This window comes from Moschus berezovskii, unplaced genomic scaffold, assembly GCF_049115385.1.
Source record: "Moschus berezovskii isolate FMDL1 unplaced genomic scaffold, NW_MosBer_1.0 29, whole genome shotgun sequence".
Classification (NCBI taxonomy): domain Eukaryota; kingdom Metazoa; phylum Chordata; class Mammalia; order Artiodactyla; family Moschidae; genus Moschus; species Moschus berezovskii.
Window position 1 is genome coordinate 1829564 of NW_028290453.1, and position 24875 is coordinate 1854438.

A 24875-nucleotide genomic window follows, 5' to 3' on the forward strand; every position below is an offset into this window, starting at 1 on the left:
GAAGGGGAACTTCCGGTTTCCTCTCGAGCCCTTAAATGTGCATAGGGGCTCATCTCGAAATGAGTCCCTAAATTGTGTTCTCCTATCCAAAGGGGTCGGCTGTGTGAGGGAACTTTCTGAGTCGAATAAAGGGTGTCAAGAACCTTTTTGCCTTTCAAGAGGGAATGTGGTACTTCTCTTGAGATGCTGCATCGCAAAATTTCCTAATTTCGGAAGGAGGGGATAATTTCGGGGTGTTTCTCGATGTGCGGCGAGAAGCTGGGGTGCTTCTCGAGTTGCGACGGGGACCTGAGGAACTCGCTGGTGTTGCTTCAGGGAAGTCAGGTACCCTTTGGTGTTGGAAGGGGAATTTTTGGTTTCCTCTCGAGCCCTTAAATGTGCACAGGGGCTCATCTCGTATTGAATCCGTAAAGTGTGTTCTCCTCTCCAAAGTGGACGGCTGTGTGCGGGAACTTTCTGAGTCGAATAAAGGGTGTCAAGTACCTTTTTGCCTTTCAAGAGTGAATGTGGTATATCTCTTGAGATGCTGCATCGCGAAATTTCCTCATCTCGCATGGAGGGGATAATTTTGAGGTGTTTCTCGAGTTGCGGTGGGAAGTTGAGGATGCTTCTCGAGTTGCGACAGAGACCTCAGGAACTCGCTGGGGTTGCTTCAGGAAAGTCAGGTCCACTTTGGTGTTGGAAGGGAAAATTCCGGTTTCCCCTCGAGCCCTTAAACGTGCACAGGGGCTCATCTCGAACTGAGTCCATAAAGTGTGTTCTCCTCTCCAAAGGGGACGGTTGTGTGAGGGAACTTTCTGAGTCGAATAAAGGGTGTCAAGTACCTTTTTGCCTTTCTAGAGGGAATGTGGTATTTCTCTTGAGATGCTGCATCGCCAAATTTCTTCATCTCGCATGGAGGGGATATTTTTGGTGTGTTTCTCGAGTTACAGCGGGAAGCTGGGGGTGCTTCCCGAGTTGCGACGGGGACCTCATTAACTCGCTGGGGTAGCTTCAAGGAAGTCAGGTCCCCTTTGCTGTTGGAAGGGGAACTTCCGGTCTCCTCTCGAGCCCGTAAATGTGCACAGGGGCTCATCTCGAATTGAGTCCATAAAGTTTGTTCTCCTCTCCAAATGGGACGGCGGTCTGAGGGAACTTTCTGAGTCGAATAAAGGGTGTCAAGTACCTTTTTGCCTTTCAAGAGGGAATGTGGTATTTCTCTTGAGATGCTGCATCGCCACATTTCCTCATCTCGCATGGAGGGGATAATTTTGGGGTGTATCTCGAGTTGCTGCGTAAAGCTGGGGGTGCTTCTCGAGATGCGACGGGGACCTCAGGAACTCGTTGGGGTTGCTTCAGGGAAATCAGGTCCCCTTTGTGGTTGGAAGGGGAACTTTGGGTTTCCTCTCGAACCCTTAAATGTGCACAGGGGCTCACCTCGAATTGAGTCCATAAAATGTGTTCTCCTCTCCAAAGGGTACAGCTGTTTGAGGGAACTTTCTGAGTCGAATAAAGGGTGTCAATTACGTTATTACTTTTCAAGAGGGAATGTGCTTTTTCTCTTGAGATGTTCATCGCAAAATTTCCTCATGTCGTATGGAGGGGATAATTTTGGTGTGTTTCTTGAGTTGCGACGCTAAGCTGGGCGTGCGTCTCGAGTTGCGACGGGGACCTCAGTTACTCGCTTGGGTTGCTTCAGGCAAGTCAGGTCCCCTTTGATGTTGGAAAAGGAATTTCCGATTTCCTCTCGAGCCCTTAAAAGTGCACAGGGGCTCATCTCGAATTGAGTCTATAAAGTGTGTTCTACTCTCCAATTGGGACGGCTGTGTGAGGGAACTTTCTGCGTCGAATAAAGGGAGTGAAGTATCTTTTTGCCTTAAAAGAGGGAATGTGGTATTTCTCTTGAGATGCTGCATCGCAAAATTTCCTCATCTCGCATGCAGGGGATAATTTTGGGGTCTTTCTCGAGTTGCGGCGGGAAGCCGGGGGTGCTTCTCGAGGTGCGACGGGGACCTCAGGAACTCGCTGGGGTTGCTTCAGGGAAGTCAGGTCCCCTTTGGTGTTGGAAGGGGAACTTCCGGTTTCCTCTCGAGCCCTTAAATGTGCACAGGGGCTCCTCTCGAATTGAGTCCATAAAGTGTGTTCTCCTCTCCAAAGGGGACGGCTGTGTGAGGGAACATTCTGAGTCGAATAAAGGGTGTCAAGTACCTTTTTGCCTTTCAAGAGGTAATGTGGTATTTCTCTTGAGATGCTGCATGACAAAATTTCCAAATCTCGAATGGAGGGGATAATTTTGGGGTGTTTCTCGAGTTGCGGCGGGAAGCTGGGGGTGCTTCTCGAGTTGCGACGGGGACTTCATGAACTCGCTGGGGTTGCTTTTAGGAAGTCAGGTCCCCTATGATGTTGGAAGGTGAAATTCCGGGTTCTTCTCGAGCCCTTAAAGTGAACTGCGGCTCATCTCGATTTGAGTCCATAAATTGTTTTCTACTCTCCAAATGGGACGGCTGTGTGACGGAACTTTCTGAGTCGAATAAAGGGTGTCAAGTACCTTTTTGCCTTTCTAGAGGGAATGTGGTATTTCTCTTGAGATGCTGCATCGCAAAATTTCCTCCTCTCGCATGGAGGGGATAATTTTGGGGTGTTTCTCGAGTTGCGGCGGGAAGCTGGGGGTGCTTCTCGAGTTGCGACGGGGACCTCAGGATCTCGATGGGGTTGCTTCAGGGACATCAGGAACACTTTGGTTTTGGATGGGAAACTTCCCGATTCCGCTCGAGCCCTTAAATGTGCACAGGGTCTCATCTCGAATTAAGTCCATAAAGTGTGTTCTCTCCAAAGGGGACGGCTGTGTGAGGGAACTTTCTGAGTCGAATAAAGGTTGTCAAGTACCTTTTTGCGTTTCAAGAGGGAATGTGGTATTTCTCTTGAGATGCTGCATCGCAAAATTTCCTCACTCGCATTGAGGGGATAATTTTGTGTTATTTCTCGAGTTGCAGAGGGAGGCAGGGGATACTTCTCGACTTGCAACGGTGACCTCAGGAACTCGCTCGGGTTGATTCAGCGAAGTCAAGTCCCCTTTTGTGTTGGAAGGGGAACTTCCAGATTACTCTGGAGCCGTTAAATGGGAACATTGCCTCTTTTCGATTTGAGTCCAGAGAGTGTGTTCTCCTCTGCACTGAGGACAGATGTTAGGGAACATTCTGAGTTGCCTAAAGGGAGTCATGTACACTATTTCCTTTCAACCGGGATTGTGGGATTTCTCTTGAGATTCTGCAGCACAAAATTTCCTCATCTCACATGGAAGGGATAATTTTTTGGTGTTTCACGAATTGGGTTGGGAAGGTGGGGGTACTTCTGCAGTTCCAACGAGTACCTCTGGACCACACTCAAGTTACTTCAGGGAAGTCTGGTCCCATTTTGTGCTGGAAGGGGAACTTCCGTATTACTCTCGAACTCTTTAATGTGAATAGGGCCTCTTCTCGAATAGAGTCCATAAAGTGTGTTCTCCTCGCAATGGGGACGGCTGTGTGAGGGAACTTTCTGAGTTGCATAAAGGGAGTTTAGTACCCTTTTGCCTTTTATTAGGAAATGTGGTATTTCTCTTGAGATTCTGCAGCGCAAAATTTCCTCATCTCGCATTGAGGGAATAATTTTGGGGTGTTTCTCGAGTTGCGGCGGGAAGCTGGGGGTGCTTCTAGAGTTGCGACGGGGACCTAGGAACTCGCTTGGGTTGCTTCAGGGAAGTCAGGTCCCCTTTGATGTTGGAAGGGGAACTTCCAGTTTCCTCTCGAGCCCTTAAATGTGAACAGGGGCTCATCTTCAAATGAGTCCATAAAGTGTGTTCTCCTCTCTAAAGGGGACGGCTGTGTGAGGGAACTTTCTGAGTCGAATAAAGGGTGTCAAGTACCTTTTTGCCTTAAAAAGGGAATGTGGTATTTCTCTTGAGATTCTGCATCGCAAAATTTCCTCATCTCGCATTTAAGGGATAATTTTGTGGTGTTTCCTGAGTTGCGGCGGGAAGCTGGGTGTGCTTCTCGAGTAGCGACGGGGACCTCAGGAACTCGCTGGGGTTGCTTCAGGGAATTCAGCTCCCCTTTTAGTGTTGGAAGGGGAACTTTCGGTTTACTCTCGAGCCCTTAAATGTGAACAGGGGCTCATCTCGAATTGAGTCCATAAAGTGTGTTCACCTCTCCAAAGGTGACAGCTGTTTGAGGGAACTTTCTGAGTCGAATAAAGGGTGTCAAGTACGTTTTTGCCTTTTCAAAAGGGAATGTGGTATTTCTCTTGAGATTCTGCATCGCAAAATTTCCTCCTCTCACATTGAGGGGATAATTTTGTGGTGTTTCTCGATTTGTGCAGGGAAGCTGGGGGTGCTTCTCAGGTTGAGACGGGGACTTCAGGAACTCGCTCGGGTTGCTTCACGGAAGTCAGGACCCCTTTTTTGTTGGAAGGGGAACCTCCGGTTTACTCTCGAGCCGTTAATGGGAATAGGGGCTCAGCTCGAATTGCGTCCATAAAGTGTGTTCTCTCCAAAGCGGACGGCTGTGTGAGGGAACTTTCTGAGTCGAATAAAGGGTGTCAAGTACCCATTGCCTTTCAAGCGGGAATGTGATATTTCACTTGAGATTCTGCAGTGCAAAATTTCCTTATCTCGCATTGAGTCTATAATATTGTGGTGTTTTATAGTTGCGGAGAGAAGCTGGGGGTACTTCTCAAAGTGCGTCGGGGACCTCAGGAACTCGCTCGGGTTGATTCAGGGAAGTCAGGTCCCCTTTCCTTTTGGAATAGGAACGTCCGGTTTACTCTGGAGCCGTTAAAAGGGAATAGGGCCTCCTCTGGAATTGAGTCCTTAAAGTGTGTTCTCCTCTCCAATGGGGACGGCTGTGTGAGGGAACTTTTTGAGTCGCATAAAGGGTGTCAAGTACCCTTTTGCATTTCAAGAAAGAATGTGATATTTCTCTTGAGATGAAGCACAAAATTTCCTCACCTCGCGTTGCGGGGAAAATTTTGTGGTTTTTCTCTTGTTGCGGCGGGAAGCTGGGGTAACTGCTCGAGTTGCGACGGGGACCCCAGGAAGTCGCTCTGGTTGCTTCAGGGCAGTCAGGTCCCCATTGGAGTTGGAAGCGGAACTTCCGGTTTACTCTCGAGCCATTAAATGGGAATAGGGGCTCATCTCGTATTGAGTCCATAAAGTGTGTTCTCCTCTCCAAAGGGGACGGCTGTGTGTGGGAACTTTCTGAGTCGCAAAAAGGGTGTCCTGTACCCTTTTGCCTTGCAAGAAGGAATGTGGTATTACTCTTGAAATTCTGCAGCGCAAAATTTCTTCATGCAGCATTGAGGGAATAATTTTGTGGTGTTTCTCGAGTTGCGGCGGGAATCTGGGGGTACTTCTCGAGGTACGATGGGTACCTCAGGACCTTGCTCGGGTTTCTTCAGGGAAGTCAGGTCCCCTTTTTGTTGGAAGCGAAAATTTAGGTTTACTCTAGAGCCGTTAAATGGGAATAGGGGCTCATCTCGAATTGAGTTCGTAAAGTTAATTTTCCTCTTCAATGGGGATGGATCATAGTGAAATTTCTGCGTCCCAAAAAAGGGTGTCAAGAAAACTTTGCCTTTCAAGAGGGAAGGTGTTATTTCTCTTGAGATTCTGAATCGCAAAATTTCCTCATCTCGCATTGAGGGGATAATTTTCGGGTGTTTTTTGAGTTGCGGCGGGAAGCTGGGGGTGCTACTCGAGTTGCGACGGGGACCACAGGAACTCGCTGGGGTTGCTTCAGGGAAGTCAGGTCCCCTTTGGTGTTGGAAGGGGAACTTCCATTTCCTCTCGAGCCCTTCAAGGTAAACAGGGGCTCATCTCGAATTGAGTCCATAAAGTGTGTTCTCTCCAAAGGGGACGGCTGTGTGAGGGAACTTTCTGAGTCGAATAAAGGGTGTCAAGTAACTTTTTGCCTTTCAAGAGGGAATGTGGTATTTCTCTTCAGATGCTGCATGGCAAAATTTCCTCATCTCACATTGAGGGGATAATTTTGGGGTGTTTCTCGAGTTGCGGCAGGACGCTGGGTGTGCTTCAAGAGTTGCGAAGGGGACCTCAGGAACTCGCTGGGGTTGCTTCAGGGAAGTCAGGTCCCCTTTGCTGTTGGAAGGGGAACTTCCAGGTTCCTCGGGAGCCCTTAAATGTGCACAGGGGCTCATCTCGAATTGAGTCCATAAAGTGTGTTCTCCTTTGCAAAGGGGACGGCTGGGTCAGGGAACGTTCTGAGTCGAATAAAGAATGTCAAGTAACTTTCTGCCTTTCAAGAGAGATTGTGGTATTTCTTTTGAGATTCTGCATCACAGAATTTCCTCTTCTCGCATTGAGGGGATAAATCTGGGGTGTTTCTCGAGTGCCGCGGTAAGCTGGGGGTGCTTCTCGAGTTGCGACGGGGACCTCAGGAACTCGCGGGGTTGCTTCAGGGAAGTCAGGTCCCCTTTGCTGTTGGAAGGGGAACTTCCGGTTTCCTCTCGAGCCCTTCAATGTGCACAGAGGCTCATCTCGAATTTAGTCTGTAAAGTGTGTTCTCCTCTCCAAAGAGGACGGTTGTGTGAGGGAACTTTCTGAGTCGAATAAAGGGTGTCAAGTAACTTTCTGCATTTTAAGAGGGAATGTGGTATGTCTCGTGAGATTCTGCATCGCAAAATTTCCTCCAATTGCATTGAGGGGATAATTTTGGGGTGTTTCTCGAGTTGCGGCTGGAAACTCGGGGTGCTTCTCGAGTTGCGACGTGGACCTAAGGAACACGCTGGGGTTGCTTCAGGGAAGTCAGGTCCCCTTTGGTGTTGGAATGGGAACTTCCGGTTTCCTCTCGAGCCCTTAAATGTGCACAGGGGCTCATCTCGAATTGAGTCCATAAAGGATGTTCTACTCTCCAAAGAGGACGTCTATGTGAGGGAACTTTCTGAGTCGAATAAAGGTGTCAAGTATCTTTTTGCCTTTCAAGAGGGAATTTGGTATTTCTCTTGAGATGCTGCATCGTAAAATTTCCTCATCTCGCATGGAGGGGATAATGTTGGGGTGTTTCTCGAGTTGCGGTGGGAACATGGGGGTGCTTCTCGAGTTGCGAAGGGGACCTCAGAAACTTTCTCGAGTTACTTCAGGGAATCAGGTCCCATTTGTGCTGGAAGGGGAACTTCCGGATTACTCTCGAGCCCTTTAATGGGAATAGGGCCTCTTCTGGAGTTGAGTCCATAAAGTGTGTATTCCTCTCCAATGGGGACGGATGTTAGGGAACTTTCTGAGTGGCATAAAGTGTGTCAAATTCCCTTTTGCTTTCAAGCGGGAATGTGGGATTTCTCTTGAGATTCTGTAGCGCAAAATTACCTCATCTCGCACTGAGGGGATAATATTGCATCGTTTCTCGAGTTGGGGCATGAAGGAGGGGTTACTTTTGGAGTTTGGACGGGACCCTCTGGAACTGGCTCAGGTTGCTTCAGGGAAGTCAAGTCCTTTTTTGTGTTGGAAGGGGAACTTGCAGTTTACTCTCGAGCTGTTAAATGGGAATAGGACCTCATCTCGAATTGAGTCTAATAATTGTGTTCTCCTCTCCAATGGGGAAGAATGTGTGAAGGAACTTTATGAGTGGCATAAAGGGTGTCAAGTACCCTTTTGCCTTTCAAGAGTGAATGTGGTATATCTCTTGAGATTCTGCAGCGCAAAATTTCCTCATCTCGCATTGAGGGGATAATTTTGTGGTGTTTCTCGAATTGCGGCGGGAAGCTGGGGTACTTCTCCAGTTGCGGCGGGGAACTCAGGAACTCGCTCGGGTTGCTTCAGGGAAGTCAAGTCCCCTTTTGTGTTGAAAAGGGAACTTCCAGATTACTCTCGAGCCGTTAAATAGGAATATTGCCTCTTCTCGATTTCAGTCCATAAAGTGTGTTCTCCTCTCCACTGAGGACAGATGTTAGGGAACATTCTGAGTCGTATAAAGGGAGTCAAGTACCGTTTTGCCTTTCAAGCGGGAATGTGGGATTTCTCTTGAGATTCTGCAGCGCAAAATTTCCTCCTGTCGCATTGAGGGGATAATTTTGTGGTGTTTCTCGAACTGCGGCGGGAATCAGGGGTTACATCTCGAGTTGCGACAGGGACCTCAGGAACTCACTCGAGTTACTTCAGGGAAGTCAGGTCCCATTTTGTGCTGGAAGGGGAATTTCCGGGTTACTCTGCAGCCCTTTAATTGGAATAGGGCCCCTTCTCGAGTTGAGTCCATATAGTCTGTTGTTCTCTCCAATGGGGACGGATATTAGGGAACTTCTGAGTGGTATTAAGTGTGTCAAGTACCCTTTTGCCTTTCAAGCGGGAATGTGGGGTTTCTCTTGAGATTCTACAGCACAAAATTACCTCATCTCACATTAAGAGCATAATTTTGTTTTGTTTCTCGAGTTGAGGCAGGAAGCAGGGTGTACATCTCAAGTTGTGATGGGCAACTCGGGAACTCGCTCGGGTTGCTTCAGGGAAGTCAAGTCCCCTTTTTGTTGGAAGGGGAATTTCCGGATTACTCACGAGCTATTAAGTGGGAGTATTGCCTCTTCTCGATTTGAGTCCATAAAGTGTGTTATCCTCTCCACTGAGAATGGATGTTAGGGATCATTCTGTGTCGCCTAAAGGGAGTCAAGTACCCTTTGGCCTTTCAAGCGGGAATGTGGGATTTCTCTTGAGATTATGCAGCGAAAAATTTCCTCATGTCTCATTGAGGGGATAATTTTGTGGCGTTTCTCCTATTGCGGAGGGAAGCTAGGGGTACTTCTCGAGTTGCAAAGGGGACCTCAGGAAATCACTCGAGTTACTGCAGGGAAGCCAGGTCCCCTTTTGTCCTTAAGGGGAACTTCCGGATTACTCTCAAGCCCTTTAATGGGAATAGGGCCTCTTCTCGATTTGAGTCCATAAAGTGTGTTCTCCTTTCTAACGGGGACGGATATTAGGGAAATTTCTGAGTGGCATAAATTTTGTCAAGTACACTTTTGCCTTTCAAGCGGGAATGTGGGATTTCTCTTGAGATTGTGCAGCGCAAAATAACCTCATCTCGCATTGAAGGGATAAATTTGTGGTGTTTCTCGAATTGCGGCGGGAAGCTCTGGGTACTTCTCGAGTTGCGGCGGGGACCTCAGGAACTCGCTCAGGTTGCTTCAGGGAAGTCAAGTCCCCTTTGGTGTTGGAAGGGGAACTTCCGGAATACTCTCGAACCATTAAAAGAGAAAATTGCCTCTTCTCCATTTGAGTCCATAAAATATGTTCTTCTCTCCACTGTGGATGGATGTTAGGGAATATTCTGAATCGCATAAAGTGAGTCAAGTACCCTTTTGTCTTTCAAGAGGGAATGTGGGATTTCTCTTGAGATTCTGCAGCGCAAAATTTCCTTATCTCGCATTGAGGGGATAATTTTGTGTTGTTTCTCGAGTTGCGGCTGGAAGCTTTGGGTATTTCTCGAGTTGCGACGGGGACCTCAGGAACTCGCGTGGGTTGCTTCAGAGAAGTCAGGTCCCCTTTTGTGTTGGAAGGGGAACTTCCGGTTTACTCTCGAGCCGTTAATTGTGAATAGGGCCTCATCTTGAATTGAGTCCATAAAATGTGTTCTCCTCTACAATGGGGACGGCTGTGTGAGGGAACTTTCTGAGTCGCATAAAGAGTTTCAAGTACTGTTTTGCCTTTCAAGAGGGAATGTGGTATTTCTCTTGAGAATCTGTAACACAAAATTTCCTATTCTCGCATTGAGGGGATAATTTTGTGGTGTTTTTCGAGTTGCGGCGGGAAGCTGGGGGTACTTCTCGAGTTGCGATGGGTACGTCAGGAACTCAGTCAGGTTTCCTCAGGTAAGGCAGGCCCCCTTTTTGTTGGAAGGGGAACTTCCGATTTACTCTGGAGAAGTTAATTGGCAATAGTGCCTCATTTCGAATTGAGTACATAAAGTTTGTTCACCTCTCGAATGGGGACTGATGTTAGTGAAATTTCTGAATCGCATAAAGGGTGTCAAGTACCCTTTTCCCTTTCAAGAGGTAATGTGGTATTTCTCTTAAGATTCTGCAGTGTAAAATATCCTCATCTCTCATTGAGGAGATAATTTTGTGGTGTATGTCGAGTTGCAGCGGGAATTTGGGATTACTTCTCGTGTTGCGACAGGGACCTCAGGAATTTGCTCGAGTTGCTTCTGGAAAGTCAGGTCCCCTATTGTATTGGAAGGGAAACTTCCAGTTTAGTCTGGAGCCGTTAAATCGGAATAGGGCCTCATCTCGAATTGAGTCCATAAAGTGTGTTCTCCTCTCTTATGGGGACTGATGTTAGTGAAATTTCTGAGTCGCATAAAGTGTGTCAAGTAACCTTTTGCCTTTCAAGCGGGTATCTGGGACTTCTTTTGAGATTTTGGAGCGCAAAATTTCCTCATCTCGCATTGAGGGGATAATTTTGTTGTGTTTCGAGTTTCGGCTTGGATCTGGGGGTACTTCTCGAGTTGCAACGTGGACCTCAGGAACTCGTTCGGGTTGCTTCAGGGAAGTCAGGTCCCCTTTTTTTGGAAGTGGAACTTCAGGATTACTCTCGAGCCATTAAATGGGTATAGGTAGGGCCTCTTCTAGATTTGAGTCCATAAAGTGTGTTCTCCGCTCCAATAAGGACGGGTGTTAGGAAACTATCTGAATCGCATAAAGTGTGTCTAGTGCCCTTTTGCCTTTCAAGCGGGAATGTGGGATTTCTATTTAATTGTGCAGTGCAAAATTTCCTCATCTCACATTGAGCGGATAATTTTTTGGTGTTTCCCCTTTGAGGCGGGAAGCTGGGGGTACTTCTCGAGTTGTGACAGGGACCTCAGGAACTCTCTTGTATTGCTTCAGGGAAGTTAGTTACCCTTTTCTGCTGGAACGGGAATTTCGGGATTACTCTTGAGTCGTTAAATGGGAATAGGGCCTTTTCCCAAGTTGAGTCCATAAATTGTGTTCTCCTCTCCAATGGGGACGGCTGTGTGAGGAAATTTTCTGAGTCGCATGAAGGGTGTCAAATACAGTTTTGCCTTTCCAGCGGAACGTGGGATTTCTCTTGAATTGTGCAGCGGAATATATTCCTGATCTCGCATTGAGGGGATAATTTTGTGGTGTTTCTAGAGTTGCGGTGGGAAGCTGGTTGAACTTCTCAGGTAGCGAAGAGGACCTCAGGAATTCTCTCTGGCTGCTTCAGGGAAGTCAGGAACCCTTTTGTGTTGGAAGGGGAATTTCGGGATTACTGTTGAGCCTTTAAATGGGAATAGGGCCTCTTCTCGAGTTAAGTCCGTAAAGTGTGTTCTCCTCTCCAATGGGGACGACTGTTTGAGGGAATTTTCTGAGTCTCACCCGGCTGTGCAAACAGGAGAAATACCAGCCCCACCCACGCAGACACGAGAGATGCCGGCCCAGGCGGCTGAGAAGCCAGAGACATGGGCCTTGCTGGCGCAGACGCGAGAGAGGCCTTCCCCACCCGCACAGACGCGAGAGACACAGGCCCCGCCCGCGCAGACTCGAGAGATCCCGGCCCCGCCCGCTCAGACGCTATTGTCGCTGGCGCCACCTGCCCAGATGCAAGAGAAGCCGGCCCCACCTGCGCAGATGCGAGAGACCCTTGCCCGCCGACCAGACACGGGATACGCAGTCCCCGCCCACGCAGACTCAGAAGCCGGCCATGGCGCAACAGACCATGCAAAGATGCGTGGCGGTGAGGAGCTACCCCACACCTGAGGCCAGGGCAGGCGGCCGAGAGGAGGTACGCCACCTCTAATAGGCGGTGGCTGTGCGGGGGTGGGCCGAGAGGAGGTACTCACGTTCAAGGTCAGGAGGGGCGGCCTTGAGGACATGCCCCTCATCCAAGGTAAGGTGCAGCAGCTGTGCTTTCTTGGAGCAGCTGTGAAGAGATATCCCACACCCAAGGTAAGAGAAACTCAAATCAGATGGTAGGTATTGCGAGGGGGCATCAGATGGCAGACACACTGAAATCATAATCACAGGAATCTACTCCATCTGATCACATGGACCACAGCCGAATGTGGTCCACTGGAGAAGGGAATGGCAAACCACTTCAGTATACTTGCCTTGAGAACCCCATGAACAGTATCAAGGTGCAAAATGACAGGATACTGAATGAGGAATTCCCCAGGTCTGTAGGTGCCCAGTATGCTACTGGAGATCAGTGGAGAAATAACTCTAGAAGGAATGAAGTGATGGAGCAAAAGCAAAACCAGTACCCAGTTGTTGATGTGACCAGTGATAGAAGCAAGGTCTGGTGCTGTAAAGAGCAATATTGCATAGGAACCTGGAATGTAAAGTCCATGATTCAAGGCAAATTGGAAGTGGTCAAACAGGAGATGGCAAGAGTGAACATAGACATTCTAGGAATCAGTGAATTAAAATGGACTGGAATGTGTGAATTTAACTCAGATGACCATTATATATATACTACTGTGGGCAGAAATCCCTTAGAAGAAATGGAGTAGCCATCATGGTCAACAAGAGACTCCGAAATGCAGTACTTGGATGCAATCTTAAAAACGACAGAATGATTTCTGTTCGTTTCCAAGGCAAACCATTCAACATTACAGTAATCCAGGCCTATGCCCCAACCACTAACGCTGAAGAAGCCGAAGTTGAACGGTTCTATGAAGACCTACAAGACCTTTTAGAACTAACACCCAAAAAAGATGTCCTTTTCATTCTAGGGGACTGGAATGCAAAAGAAGGAAGTCAAGAAACACCTGGAGTAACAGGCAAATATGGCCTTGGAGCACGGAATGAAGCAGGGCCAAGTCTAATAAAGTTTTGTCAAGAGAACGCACTGGTCATAGCAAACTCCCTCTTCCAACAACACAAGAGAAGACTCTACACGTGGACATCACCAGATGGTCAACACCGAAATCAGATTGATTATATTCTTTGCAGCCAAAGATGGAGAAGCTGTATAAAGTGACCAAAAACAAGACCAGGAGCTGACTGTGGCTCAGATCATGAACTCCTTATTGCCAAATTCAGACTTAAATTGAAGAAAGTAGGGAAAACCCCTACACCATTCAGATATGACCTCAATCAAATCCCTTATGATTATACAGTGGAATTGAGAAATAGATTTAAGGCACTAGATCTGATAGATAGAGTGCCTGATGAACTCTGGATGGAGGTTCGTGACATTGTACAGGAGACAGGGACCAAGAGCATCCCCATGGAAATGAAACGCAAAAAAAGCAAAATGGCTGTCTGAGGTGGCCTTACAAATCGCTGTGAAAAGAAGAGAAGCGAAAAGCAAAGGAGAAAGGGAAAGACATAAGCATTAGAATGCAGAGTTCCAAAGAATAGCAAGGAGAGATAAGAAAGCCTTCCTCAGTGATCAATGCAAAGAAATAGAGGAAAACAACAGAATAGGAAAAACAAAGATCGCTTCAAGAACATTAGAGATTACAAGGGAACATTTCATGCAAAGATGGGCTCGATAAAGGACAGAAATGGTATGGACCTAACAGAAGCAGAAGATATTAAGAAGAGGTGGCAAGAATACACGGAAGAACTGTACAAAAAAGATCTTCACGACCAGGATAGTCACGAAAAAGTGATCACTGTCCTAGAGTCAGACATCCTGGAATGTGAATTCAAGTGTGCCTTAGAAAGCAACAATACGAACAAAGCTAGTGGAAGTGATGGAATTCCAGTTGAGCTCTTTCAAATCTTGAAAGATGATGCTGTGAAAGTGCTGCACTCAATATGCCAACAAATTTGGAAAACTCAGCAGTGGCCACAGGACTGGAAAAGGTCAGTCTTCATTCCAATCCCAAAGTAAGGCAATGCCAAAGAATGCTCAAACTACCGCACAATTGCACTCATCTCACACGCTAGTACAGTCATGCTCAAAATTCTCGAAGCCAGGCTTCAGCAATATGTGATCCGTGAACTCCCAGATGTTCAAGCAGGTTTTAGAAAAGGCAGAGGCACCAGAGATCAAATTGCCAACATCCGCTGGATCATGGAGAAAGCGAGAGAGTTCCAGAAAAACATCTATTTCTGCTTCATTCACTATACCAAAGCCCTTGACTGTGTGGATCACAATAAAATGTGGAAGATTCTGAAAGAGATGGGAATACCAGACCACCTGACCTGCCTCTTTAGAAACCTGTATGCAGGTCAGGAAGCAACAGTCAGAACTGTGCATGGAACAACAGACTGGTTCCAAATAGGAAAAGGAGTACGTCAAGGCTGTATATTGTAACCTTGCCTATTTAACTTCTATACAGAGTGAATCGTGAGAAATGCTGGGCTGGAAGAAGAACAACTGGACTCAAGATTGCTGGGAGAAATATCAATAACCTCAGATATGCAGATGACACCACCTTTAGGGATGAAAGTGAAGAGGAACTCAAAAGCCTCTTGATGAAAGTGAAAGAGGAGAGTGAAAAGGTTGGCTTGAAGCACAACATTCAGAAAACAAAGGTCATGGAATCTGGTCCCAACACCCTTTTGACTTTCAAAAGGGAATGTGGTATTTCTCTTGAGAATCTGCAGTGCAAAATTTCCTCATTTCACACTGAGGGTATAATTTTGTGGTGTATATTGAGTTGAGGCAGTAAGATGAGGGTACTCCTCGAGTTCCACCGGTACCTCAGGAACTCGATCAGCTGGTTTCAGGGAAGTCAGGTCCCCTATTGTGTTGAAAGGGGATATTTCGGTGAAATCTCAAGCCATTAAATGGGAATAGGGCCTCATCTCGAATTGAGTCCATAAAGTGTGTTGTCCTGTCCAATGAGGACGGCTGTGTGAGGGAAATTTCTGAGTCGCCTAAAGGGTGTCAAGATCCCTTTTGCCTGTCAAGAGGGAATGTGGTATTTCTCTTGAGATTCTGCATCGCAAAATTTCCTCCTCTCGCATTGAGAAGATCATTTTGTGGTGTTTCTCGAGTTGTGGCGAGAATTGGGGGTACTTTTTGAGTTGCGAAGGGGACCTCAGGAACTCGATTGGGTTGTTTCAGTGAAGTCAGGTCCACTTTTGTGTTGAAACGGGAACTTCCGGTTTCCACTCGAGCCCTTAAATGTGAAAAGGGGCTCATCTCGAATTGAGTCCATAACGTGTGTGCTCCTCTCCAATGGGGACGGCTTTGTGAGGGAACTTTCCGAGTCGAATAAAGGGTGTCAAGTGCTCTTTGCCTTTCAAGAAGCAATGTGGTATTTCTCTTGAGATGCTGCATCGCAAAATTTCCTCATCTCGCATTGAGGGAATAATTTTGGGGTGTTTCTCGAGTTGCGGCGGGAAGTTGGGGGTGCTTCTCGAGTTGCGACGAGGACCTCAGGAACTCGCTGAGGTTGCTTCAGGGTAGTCAGGTCCCCTTTGCTGTTGGAAGGGGAACTTTCGGGTTCCTCTAGAGCCCTTAAATGTGCACAGGGGCTCATCTCGAATTGAGTCAATGAAGTGTATACTCCTCGCAAATGGGACGGTAGTGTGGGAACTTTCTGCGTCGTATAAAGGGTGTCAAGTACCTTTTTGCCTTTCAAGAGGGAATGTGGTATTTCTCTTGAGATGCTGCATCGCAAAATTTCCTCATCTCGCATGGAGGGGATAATATTGGGCTGTTTCTCGAGTTGCGGCGGGAAACTGGGGGTGCTTCTCAAGTTGCGACGGGGACCTCAGGGACTCGCTGGGGTTGCTTCAGGGTAATCAGGTCTCATTTGCTGCTGGAAGGGGAACTTCCGGGTTCCTCTCGAGCCCTTCAATGTGAACAGGGGCTCATCTCGAATTGAGTCCATAAAGTGTGTTCTCCTCTTCAAAGTGGACGGCTGTGTGAGGGAACTTTCTGAGTCGAATAAAGGGTGTCAAGTACCTTTTTGCCTTTCAAGAGGGAATGTGTTATTTCTCTTGAGATGCTGCATCGCAATATTTCCTCATCTCGCATTAAGGGAATAAATTTGGTTTATTTCTCGAGGTACGACGGGAAGCTCGGGGTGCTTGTTGAGTTGCCACGGGGACCTCAGGAACTCGCTGGGGTTGCTTCAGGGAAGTCAGGTCCCATTTACTGTTGGAAGGGGAACTTCCACGTTCCTCTCGAGCTCTTAAATATGCACAGGGACTCATCTCGAATTGAGTCCATACAGTGTGTTCTCATTTAAAAGGTGACGGCTGTGTGAGGGAACTTTCTGAGTCGAATAAAAGGTGTCAAGTACATTTTTGCCTTTCAAGAGGGAATGTGGTATTTCTCTTGAGATGCTGCATCGCAAAGTTTCCTCATCTCGCATTGAGGGGATAATTTTGGGGTGTTTCTCGAGTTGCGGCGGGAAGCTGGGGGTGCTTCTCGAGTTGCGACAGGGACCTCAGGAACTCGCTGGGATTGCTTCAGGGAAGTCAGGTCCCCTTTGGTGTTGGAAGGGGAACTTCCGGGTTCCTCTCGAGCCCTTAAATGTTCGCAGGGGCTCATCTTGTAATGAGTCCATAAAGGATGTTCTCCTCTAAAAGGGGACAGCTGTGTGAGGAAACTTTCTGAGTCGAATAAAGGGTTTCAAGTACATTTTTGCCTTTCAAGAGGGAATGTGGTATTTCTCTTGAGATGCTGCATCGCAAAATTTCCTCATCTCGCATTGAGGGGATAATTTTGGGGTTTTTCTCGAGTCGCGTCGGAAAGCTGGGTGTGCTTCTCGAGTTGCGACGGGGACCTCAGGAATTCGCTGGGGTTGCTTCAGGGAAATCAGGTCCCCTTTGCTGTTGGAAGGGGAACTTCCGGGTTCCTCTCGAGCCCTTAAAATGCAGAGGGGCTCATCTCGAATTGAGTCCATAAAGTGTGTTCTCTACAAAGGGGACAACTGTGTGAGGGAACTTTCTGAGTCGAATAAAGGGTGTCAAGTAACTTTTTGCCTTTCACGAGGGAATGTGGTATTTCTCTTGAGATGCTGCATCGCAAAATTTCCTCATCTCGCATTGAGGGGATAATTTTGGTTTGTTTCACGAGTTGCGGAGGGAAGCTGTGGGTGTTTCTCGAGGTGCGACGGGGACCTCAGGAACTAGCTGGGGTTGCTACAGGGAAGTCAGGTCCCCTTTGGTGTTGGAAGGGGAACTTCCGGGTTCCTCTCGAGTCCTTAAATGTGCACAGGGGCTCTTCTCGAATTGAGTCCATAAAGTATGGTCTCTCCAAAGGGGACAACTGTGTGAGGGAACTTTCTGAGTCGAATAAAGGGTGTCAAGTAACTTTTTGCCTTTCACGAGGGAATGTGGTATTTCTCTTGAGATGCTGCATCGCAAAATTTCCTCATCTCGCATTGAGGGGATTATTTTCGTGCGTTTCTCGAGTTGCGGCGGGAAGCTGGGGGTGCTTCTCGAATTTCGACGGGGACCTCAGGAACTCGCTGGAATTGCTTCAGGGAAGTTAGGTCCCCTTTGGTTTTGGAAGGGGAACTTCCGGGTTCCTCTCGAGCCCTTAAATGTGCACAGGGTCTCATCTCGAATTCATTCCATAAAGTGTTCTCCTCTCCTAAGGGGACGGCTTTGTGAGGGAACTTTCTTAGTCGAATAAAGGGTGTCAAGTAACTTTTTGGCTTTCAAGAGGGTATGTGGTATTTCTCTTGAGATGCTGCATCGCAAAATTTCCTCATCTCGCATTGGGATAATTTTAGGGTGTTTCACCAGTTGCGGCGGGAACCTGGGGGGCTTCGCGAGTTGCGACGGGGACCTCAGGAACTCGCTGGGGTTGCTTCAAGGAAGTCAGGTCCCCTTTGGTGTTGGAAGGGGAACTCCCGGTTTCCTCTCGAGCCCTTCATTGTGAACAGGGGCTCATCTCGAATTGAGTCCATAAAGTGTGTTCTCCTCTCCAAACCAAACGGCTGTGTGAGGGAACTTTCCGAGTCGAATAAAGGGTGTCACGTACCTTTTTGCCTTTCAAGAGGGAATGTGGTATTTCTCTTGAGATGCTGCATCGCAAAATTTCCTCATCTTGCATGGAGGGGATAATTTTGGTGTGTTTCTCAAGTTGCGGCGGGTAGATGGGGGTGCTTCTCGAGTTTCAACGGGGACCCCAGGAACTCACTGGAGTTACTTTAGGGAAGTCAGGTCCCCTTTAGTCCTGGACGGGGAACTTCTGGATTACTCTCGAGGCCTTTAAGGGAATAGGGGCTCTTCTGCAGTTGAGTCCATAAATTGTGTATGCCTCTGCAATGGAGATGGATTTTAGGGAACTTTATGAGGAGCATAAAGTATGCCAAGTTCCCTTTTGCCTTTCAAGCGGGAATGTGGGATTTCTCTTCAGATTCTGCAGCGCAAAATTACCTCATGTCGCATTGCGGGGATAATATTGTGTTGTTTCTCGAGTTGTGGTTGGAAGTAGGGGATACTTCTGGAGTTGAAACGGGAACCTCAGGAACTCTCTCAGGTTGCTCCAGGGAAGTCAATTCCCCTTTTGTGTTGGAAGGGAAACTTCTTCATTACTCTTGAGCTTTGAAATGGGAATATTGCCTCTTCTCGATTTGACTGCATGAAGAGTGTTCTCCTCTGCACTGAGGATGGATGTTAGGGAACATTCTGAGTCGCATAAAGGGAGTCAAGAACCCTTTTGCCTTTCAAGAGGGAATGTGATATTTCTGTTGAGATTCTGCAGAGCAATATTTCTTCATCTCGCATTGAGGTGATAATTTTGTGGTGTATGTCCAGTTGCGGCGGGAAGCTGGGGGTACTTCTCGAGTTGCGATGGGGACATCAGGAACTCGCTCGGGTTTCTTCAGGTAAGGCAGGTCCCGTTTTGTGTTTGAAGGGGAACTTCCGGTTCACTATCGAGCCGTTAAGTGGGAATCGGTCCTCATCTCGAATTGAGTCCATAAAGTGTGTTCTCCTCTCCAATGGTCACTGCTCTGTGAGGTAACTTTCTGAATCGCATAAAGGGTGTTAAGAGTCCTTTTGCCTTTCAAGAGGGAATGTGGTATTTCACTTGAGATTCTGCAGCGCAAAATTTCCTCATCTCGCACTGAGGGGATAATTTTGTGGTGTTTCTCGAGTTGCGGCTGGAGGCTAGGGTATTTCTCGAGTTGCGACGGGGACCTCAGGAACTCGCTTGGGTTGCTTCAGGGAAGTCAGGTCCCCTTTGGTGTTGGAAGGGGAACTTCCGTTTTACTCTCGAGTCGTTTATTGGGAATAGGGCCTCATCTTGATTTGAGTCCGTAAAGTGTGTTCTCCTGTCCAATGAGGACGGCTGTGTGAGGGAACTTTCTGAGTCGCATAAAGGGTTTCAAGAACCGTTTTGCCTTTCAAGAGGGAATGTGGTATTTCTCTTGAGATTCTGTAACGCAAAATTTCCTATTCTTGCATTGAGGGGATAATTTTGTGGTGTTTCTTGAGTTGCGGCGGGAAGCTGGGGGTACTTCTCAAGTTGCTAGGCGTACCTCAGGAACTCACTCGGGTTTCTTCAGGTAAGGCAGGTCACCTTTTTTTGGAAGGGGAACTTCCGATTTACTCTCGAGCAGTTAATTGGCAATAGTGCCTCATTTTGAATTGAGTACATAAAGTTCGTTCACTTCTCCAATGGGGACTGATGTTAGTGAAATTTCTGAGTCGCATAAAGGATCTCAAGTACCCTTTTGCATTTCAAGAGGGAATGTGGTATTTCTCTTGAGATGCTGCATCGCAAAATTTCCTCATCTCGCATTGAGGGGATAATTTTGGGGTGTTTCTCGAGTTGCGGCGGGATGCTGGGGGTGCTTCTCGAGTTGCAACGGGGACCTCAGGAAGTGGCTCGGGTTGCTTCAGGGAAGTCAGGTCCCCTTTTGTGTTGGAACGGGAACTTCCGCTTTACTTTCGAGCCATTAATTGGGAGTACGGATTCATCTGGAGTTGAGTCCAAAAGGTGTTTTTTCCTCTCCAATGGGTACGGCTCTGTGAGCGAACTTTCTGGGTCACATAAAGTGTGTCAAGTGACCTTTTGCCTTTCAAGCGGGTATGTGGGACTTCTCTTGAGATTTCGGATGGCAAAGTTTCCTCATCTCGCATTGTGGGGATAATTTTGTTGTGTCTCGAGTTTCGGCTTGGATCTGGGGGTACTTCTCGAGTTGCAGCGTGGACCTCAGGAACTCGTTCGTGTTGCTTCAGGGAAGTCAGGTCCCCTTTTTTTGGAAGTGGACTTCCAGATTACTCTCGAGCCCTTAAATGGGAATAGGTCCTCTTCTAGATTTGAGTCCATGAATTGTGCTCTCCGCTCCAATAAGTACGGGTGTTAGGAAACTATCTGAATCGCATAAAGTGTGTCAAGTGCCCTTTTGCCTTTCAAGCGGGAATGTGGGATTTCTATTTAATTGTGCAGTGCAAAATTTCCTCATCTCACATTGAGCGGATAATTTTTTGGTGTTTCCCCTTTTGAGGCGGGAAGCTGGGGGTACTTCTCGAGTTGCGACGGGGACCTCAGGAACTCGCTTGTGTTGCTTCAGGGAAGTTAGTCACCCTTTTCTACTGGAACGGGAATTTCGGGATTACTCTCGAGCCGTTAACTGGGAATAGGGCCTCTTCCCAAGTTGAGTCCATAAATTGTGTTCTCCTCTCCAACGGGGATGGCTGAGTGAGGGAATTTTCTGAGTCGCATAAAGGGTGTCAAATACAGTTTTGCCTTTCCAGCGGAACGTGGGATTTCTCTTGAATTGTGCAGCGAAATATTTTCCTGATCTCGCATTGAGGGGATAATTTTGTGGTGTTTCTAGAGTTGCGGCGGGAACCTGGTTGAACTTCTCAGGTAGCGAACAGGACTTCAGGAATTCTCTCTGGCTGCTTCAGGGAAGTCAGGAACCCTTTTGTGTTGGAAGGGGAATTTCGGGATTACTGTTGAGCCTTTAAATGGGAATAGGGCCTCTTCACCAGTTATGTCCTTAAAGTGTGTTCTCCTCTCCAATGGGGACGACTGTTTGAGGGAATTTTTTGAGTCTCACCCGGCTGTGCAAACGGAAGAAATACCAGCCCCACCCGCGCAGACACCAGAGATGCCGGCCCAGGCGGCTGAGACGCCAGAGACACGGGCCTTGCCGGCGCAGACGCGAGAGAGGCCTTCCCCACCCGCGCAGATGGGAAAGAACCCGGCCCCAACCGCGCAGACTGGAGAGACCCCGGCCCCGCCCGCTCAGACTCGAGAGACCTCGGCCCCGCCCGCTCAGATGCTATTGTTGCTGGCGCCGACCGAGCAGATGCAAGAGAAGCCGGCCCCGCCTGCGCAGATGCGAGAGACCCTTGCCCCGCCCGCACAGACGCGAGAGACCCCGGCCCCGCCCGCCCAGATGGGAGAGACCCCGGCCCCGCCCACCAGACGCGGGATACGCAGGCCCCGCCTGCGCAGACTTGAGAGAAGCCGGCCCTGGCACAACCGACCATGCAGAGATGCGCAGCAGTGAGGAGCTACCCAATGCCTGAGGCCAGGGCAGGCGGCCAAGAGGAGGAACCCCACCTCCAATAGGCGGTGCTGTGCGGGGGAGGGCCGAGAGGAGGTACTCAGGTTCAAGGTCAGGAGGGGCGGCCTTGAGGACATACCCCTCATCCAAGGTAAGGTGCAGCAGCTGTGCTTTCTTGGAGCAGCTGTGAAGAGATATCCCACACCCAAGGTAAGACAAACTCAAATCAGATGGTAGGTATTGCGAGGGGGCTTCAGATGGCAGACACACTGAAATCATAATCACAGGAATCTACTCCATCTGATCACATGGACCACAGCCGAATGTGGTCCACTGGAGAAGGGAATGGCAAACCACTTCAGTATATTTGCATTGAGAACCCCATGAACAGTATCAAAGGGCAAAATGACAGGATACTGAATGAGGAATTCCCCAGGTCTCTAGGTGCCCAGTATGCTACTGGAGATCAGTGGAGAAATAACTCTAGAAGGAATGAAGGGATGGAGCAAAAGCAAAACCAGTACCCACTTGTGGATGTGACCGGTGATAGAAGCAAGGTCTGGTGCTGTAAAGAGCAATATTGCATAGGAACCTGGAATGTAAGGTCCAGGAATCAAGGCAAATTGGAAGTGGTCAAACAGGAGATGGCAAGAGTGAACATAGACATGCTAGGAATCAGTGAATTAAAATGGACTGCAATGTGTGAATTTAACTCAGATGACCATAATATATATTTTACTGTGGGCAGAAATCCCTTAGAAGAAATGGAGTAGCCATCATGGTCAACAAGAGACTCCAAAATGCAGTACTTGGATGGAATCTTAAAAACGACAGAATGATTTCTGTTCGTTTCCAAGGCAAACCATTCAACATTACAGTAATCCAGGCCTATGCCCCAACCACTAACGCTGAAGAAGCCGAAGTTGAACGGTTCTATGAAGACCTACAAGACCTTTTAGAACTAACACCCAAAAAGATGTCCTTTTCATTCTAGGGGACTGGAATGCAAAAGTAGGAAGTCAAGAAACACCTGGAGTAACAGGCAAATTTGGCCTTGGAGCACGGAATGAAGCAGGGCCAAGTCTAATAGAGTTTTGTCAAGAGAACGCACTGGTCATAGCAAACTCCCTCTTCCAACAACACAAGAGAAAACTCTACACGTGGACATCACCAGATGGTCAGCAGCGAAATCAGATTGATTATATTCTTTGCAGCCAAAGATGGAGAAGCTGTATACAGTTAGCAAAAAAAGACCAGGAGCTGACTGTGGCTCAGATCATGAACTCCTTATTGCCAAATTCAGACTTAAATTGAAGAAAGTAGGGAAAACCCCTAGACCATTTAGATATGACCTCAATCAAATCCCTTATGATTATACAGTGGAAGTGAGAAATAGATTTAAGGCAATAGATCTGATAGATAGAGTGCTTGATGAACTCTGGATGGAGGTTCGTGACATTGTACAGGAGACAGGGACCAAGAGCATCCCCATGGAAAAGAAATGCAAAAAAAAGCAAAATGGCTGTCTGAGGTGGCCTTACAAATAGCTGTGAAAAGAAGAGAAGCGAAAAGCAAAGGAGAAAGGGAAAGATATAAGCATTAGAATGTAGAGTTCCAAAAAATAGCAAGGAAAGATAAGAAAGCCTTCCTCAGTGATCAATGCAAAGAAATAGAGGAAAACAACAGAATAGGAAAAACAAGAGATCTCTTCAAGAACATTAGAGATTCCAAGGGAACATTTCATGCAAAGATGGGATCGATAAAGGACAGAAATGGTATGGACCTAACGGAAGCAGAAGATATTGAGAAGAGGTGGCAAGAATACACAGAAGAACTGTACAAAAAAGATCTTCACAACCAGGATAGTCACGAAAATGTGATCACTGGCCTAGAGCCAGACATCTTGAAATGTGAATTCAAGTGTGCCTTAGAAAGCAACACTACGAACAAAGCTAGTGGAAGTGATGGAATTCCAGTTGAGCTCTTTCAAATCTTGAAAGATGATGCTGTGAAAGTGCTGCACTCAATATGCCAACAAATTTGGAAAACTCAGCAGTGGCCACAGGACTGGAAAAGGTCAGTCTTCATTCTAATCCCAAAGAAAGGCAATGCCAAAGAATGCTCAAGCTACCGCACAATTGCACTCATCTCACAGGCTAGTACAGTCATGCTCAAAATTCTCCAAGCCAGGCTTCAGCAATATGTGATCCGTGAACTCCCAGATGTTCAAGCAGGTTTTAGAAAAGGCAGAGGCACCAGATATCAAATTGCCAACATCCTCTGGATCATGGAGAAAGCGAGAGAGTTCCAGAAAAGCATCTACTTCTGCTTCATTGACTATGCCAAAGCCTTTGACTGTGTGGATCACAATAAACTGTGGAAGATTCTGAAAGAGACGGGAATACGAGACCACCTGACCTGCCTCTTTAGAAACCTGTATGCAGGTCAGGAAGCAACAGTCAGAACTGTGCATGGAACAACAGACTGGTTCCAAATAGGAAAAGGAGTACGTCAAGGCTGTATATTGTAATCTTGCTTATTTAACTTATATGCAGAGTGCATCATGAGAAATGCTGGGCTGGAAGAAGAACAACTGGAATCAAGATTGCTGGGAGAAATATCAATAACCTCAGATATGCAGATGACACCACCTTTAGGGCAGAAAGTGAGGAGGAACTCAAAAGCCTCTTGATGAAAGTGAAAGAGGAGAGTGAAAAGCTTGGCTTGAAGCTCAACATTCAGAAAACAAAGGTGATGGAATCTGGTCCCAACACTTCACGGGAAATAGATGGAAAAACAGTGGAAACAGTATCACACTTTATTTTGGGGGGCTCCAAAATCACTGCAGATGCTGATTGAAGCCATGAAATTAAAAGGCGCTTACTCCTTGGAAGGAAAGTTATGATCAACCTTGATAGTATATTAAAAAGCAGAGACATCACTTTGCCAAAAAAGCTCCATCTAGTCAAAGCTATGGTTTTTCCCGTGGTCATGTATGGATGTGAGAGTTGGACTGTGAAGAAAGCTGATCGCCGAAGAACTGATGCTTTCGAACTGTGGTATTGGAGAAGACTCTTGAGAGTCCCTTGGACTGCAAGAAGATGCAACCAGTCCATTCTAAGGGAGATCAATCGTCGGTGTTCATCGGAAGGACTGATGCTAAAGCTGAAATTGCAATACTTCGGCCACCTCATGCGATGAGTTGACTCACTGGAAAAGATTTTGATGCTAGGAGAGGTTGGGGGCTGGAGGAAAAGGGAACGACAGAGAATGAGATGGCTGGATAGCATCACGGACTCTGTGGCCATGAGTTTGAGTGAACTCCGGGAGTTGGTGTAGGACAGGGAGGCCTAGCGTACAGTGATTCATGGGGTCGCGGAGAGTCGGACACGACTGAGCGACTGAACTGACCTGAACTGAATAAAGTGTGTCAAATACCCTTTTCCCTTTCAGGCGGGAATGTGGGGTTTCACTTGAAATTATGCATCGCAAAATTTCTTCATCTCGCAATGAGGGGATAATTTTGTGGTGTTTCTCGAATTG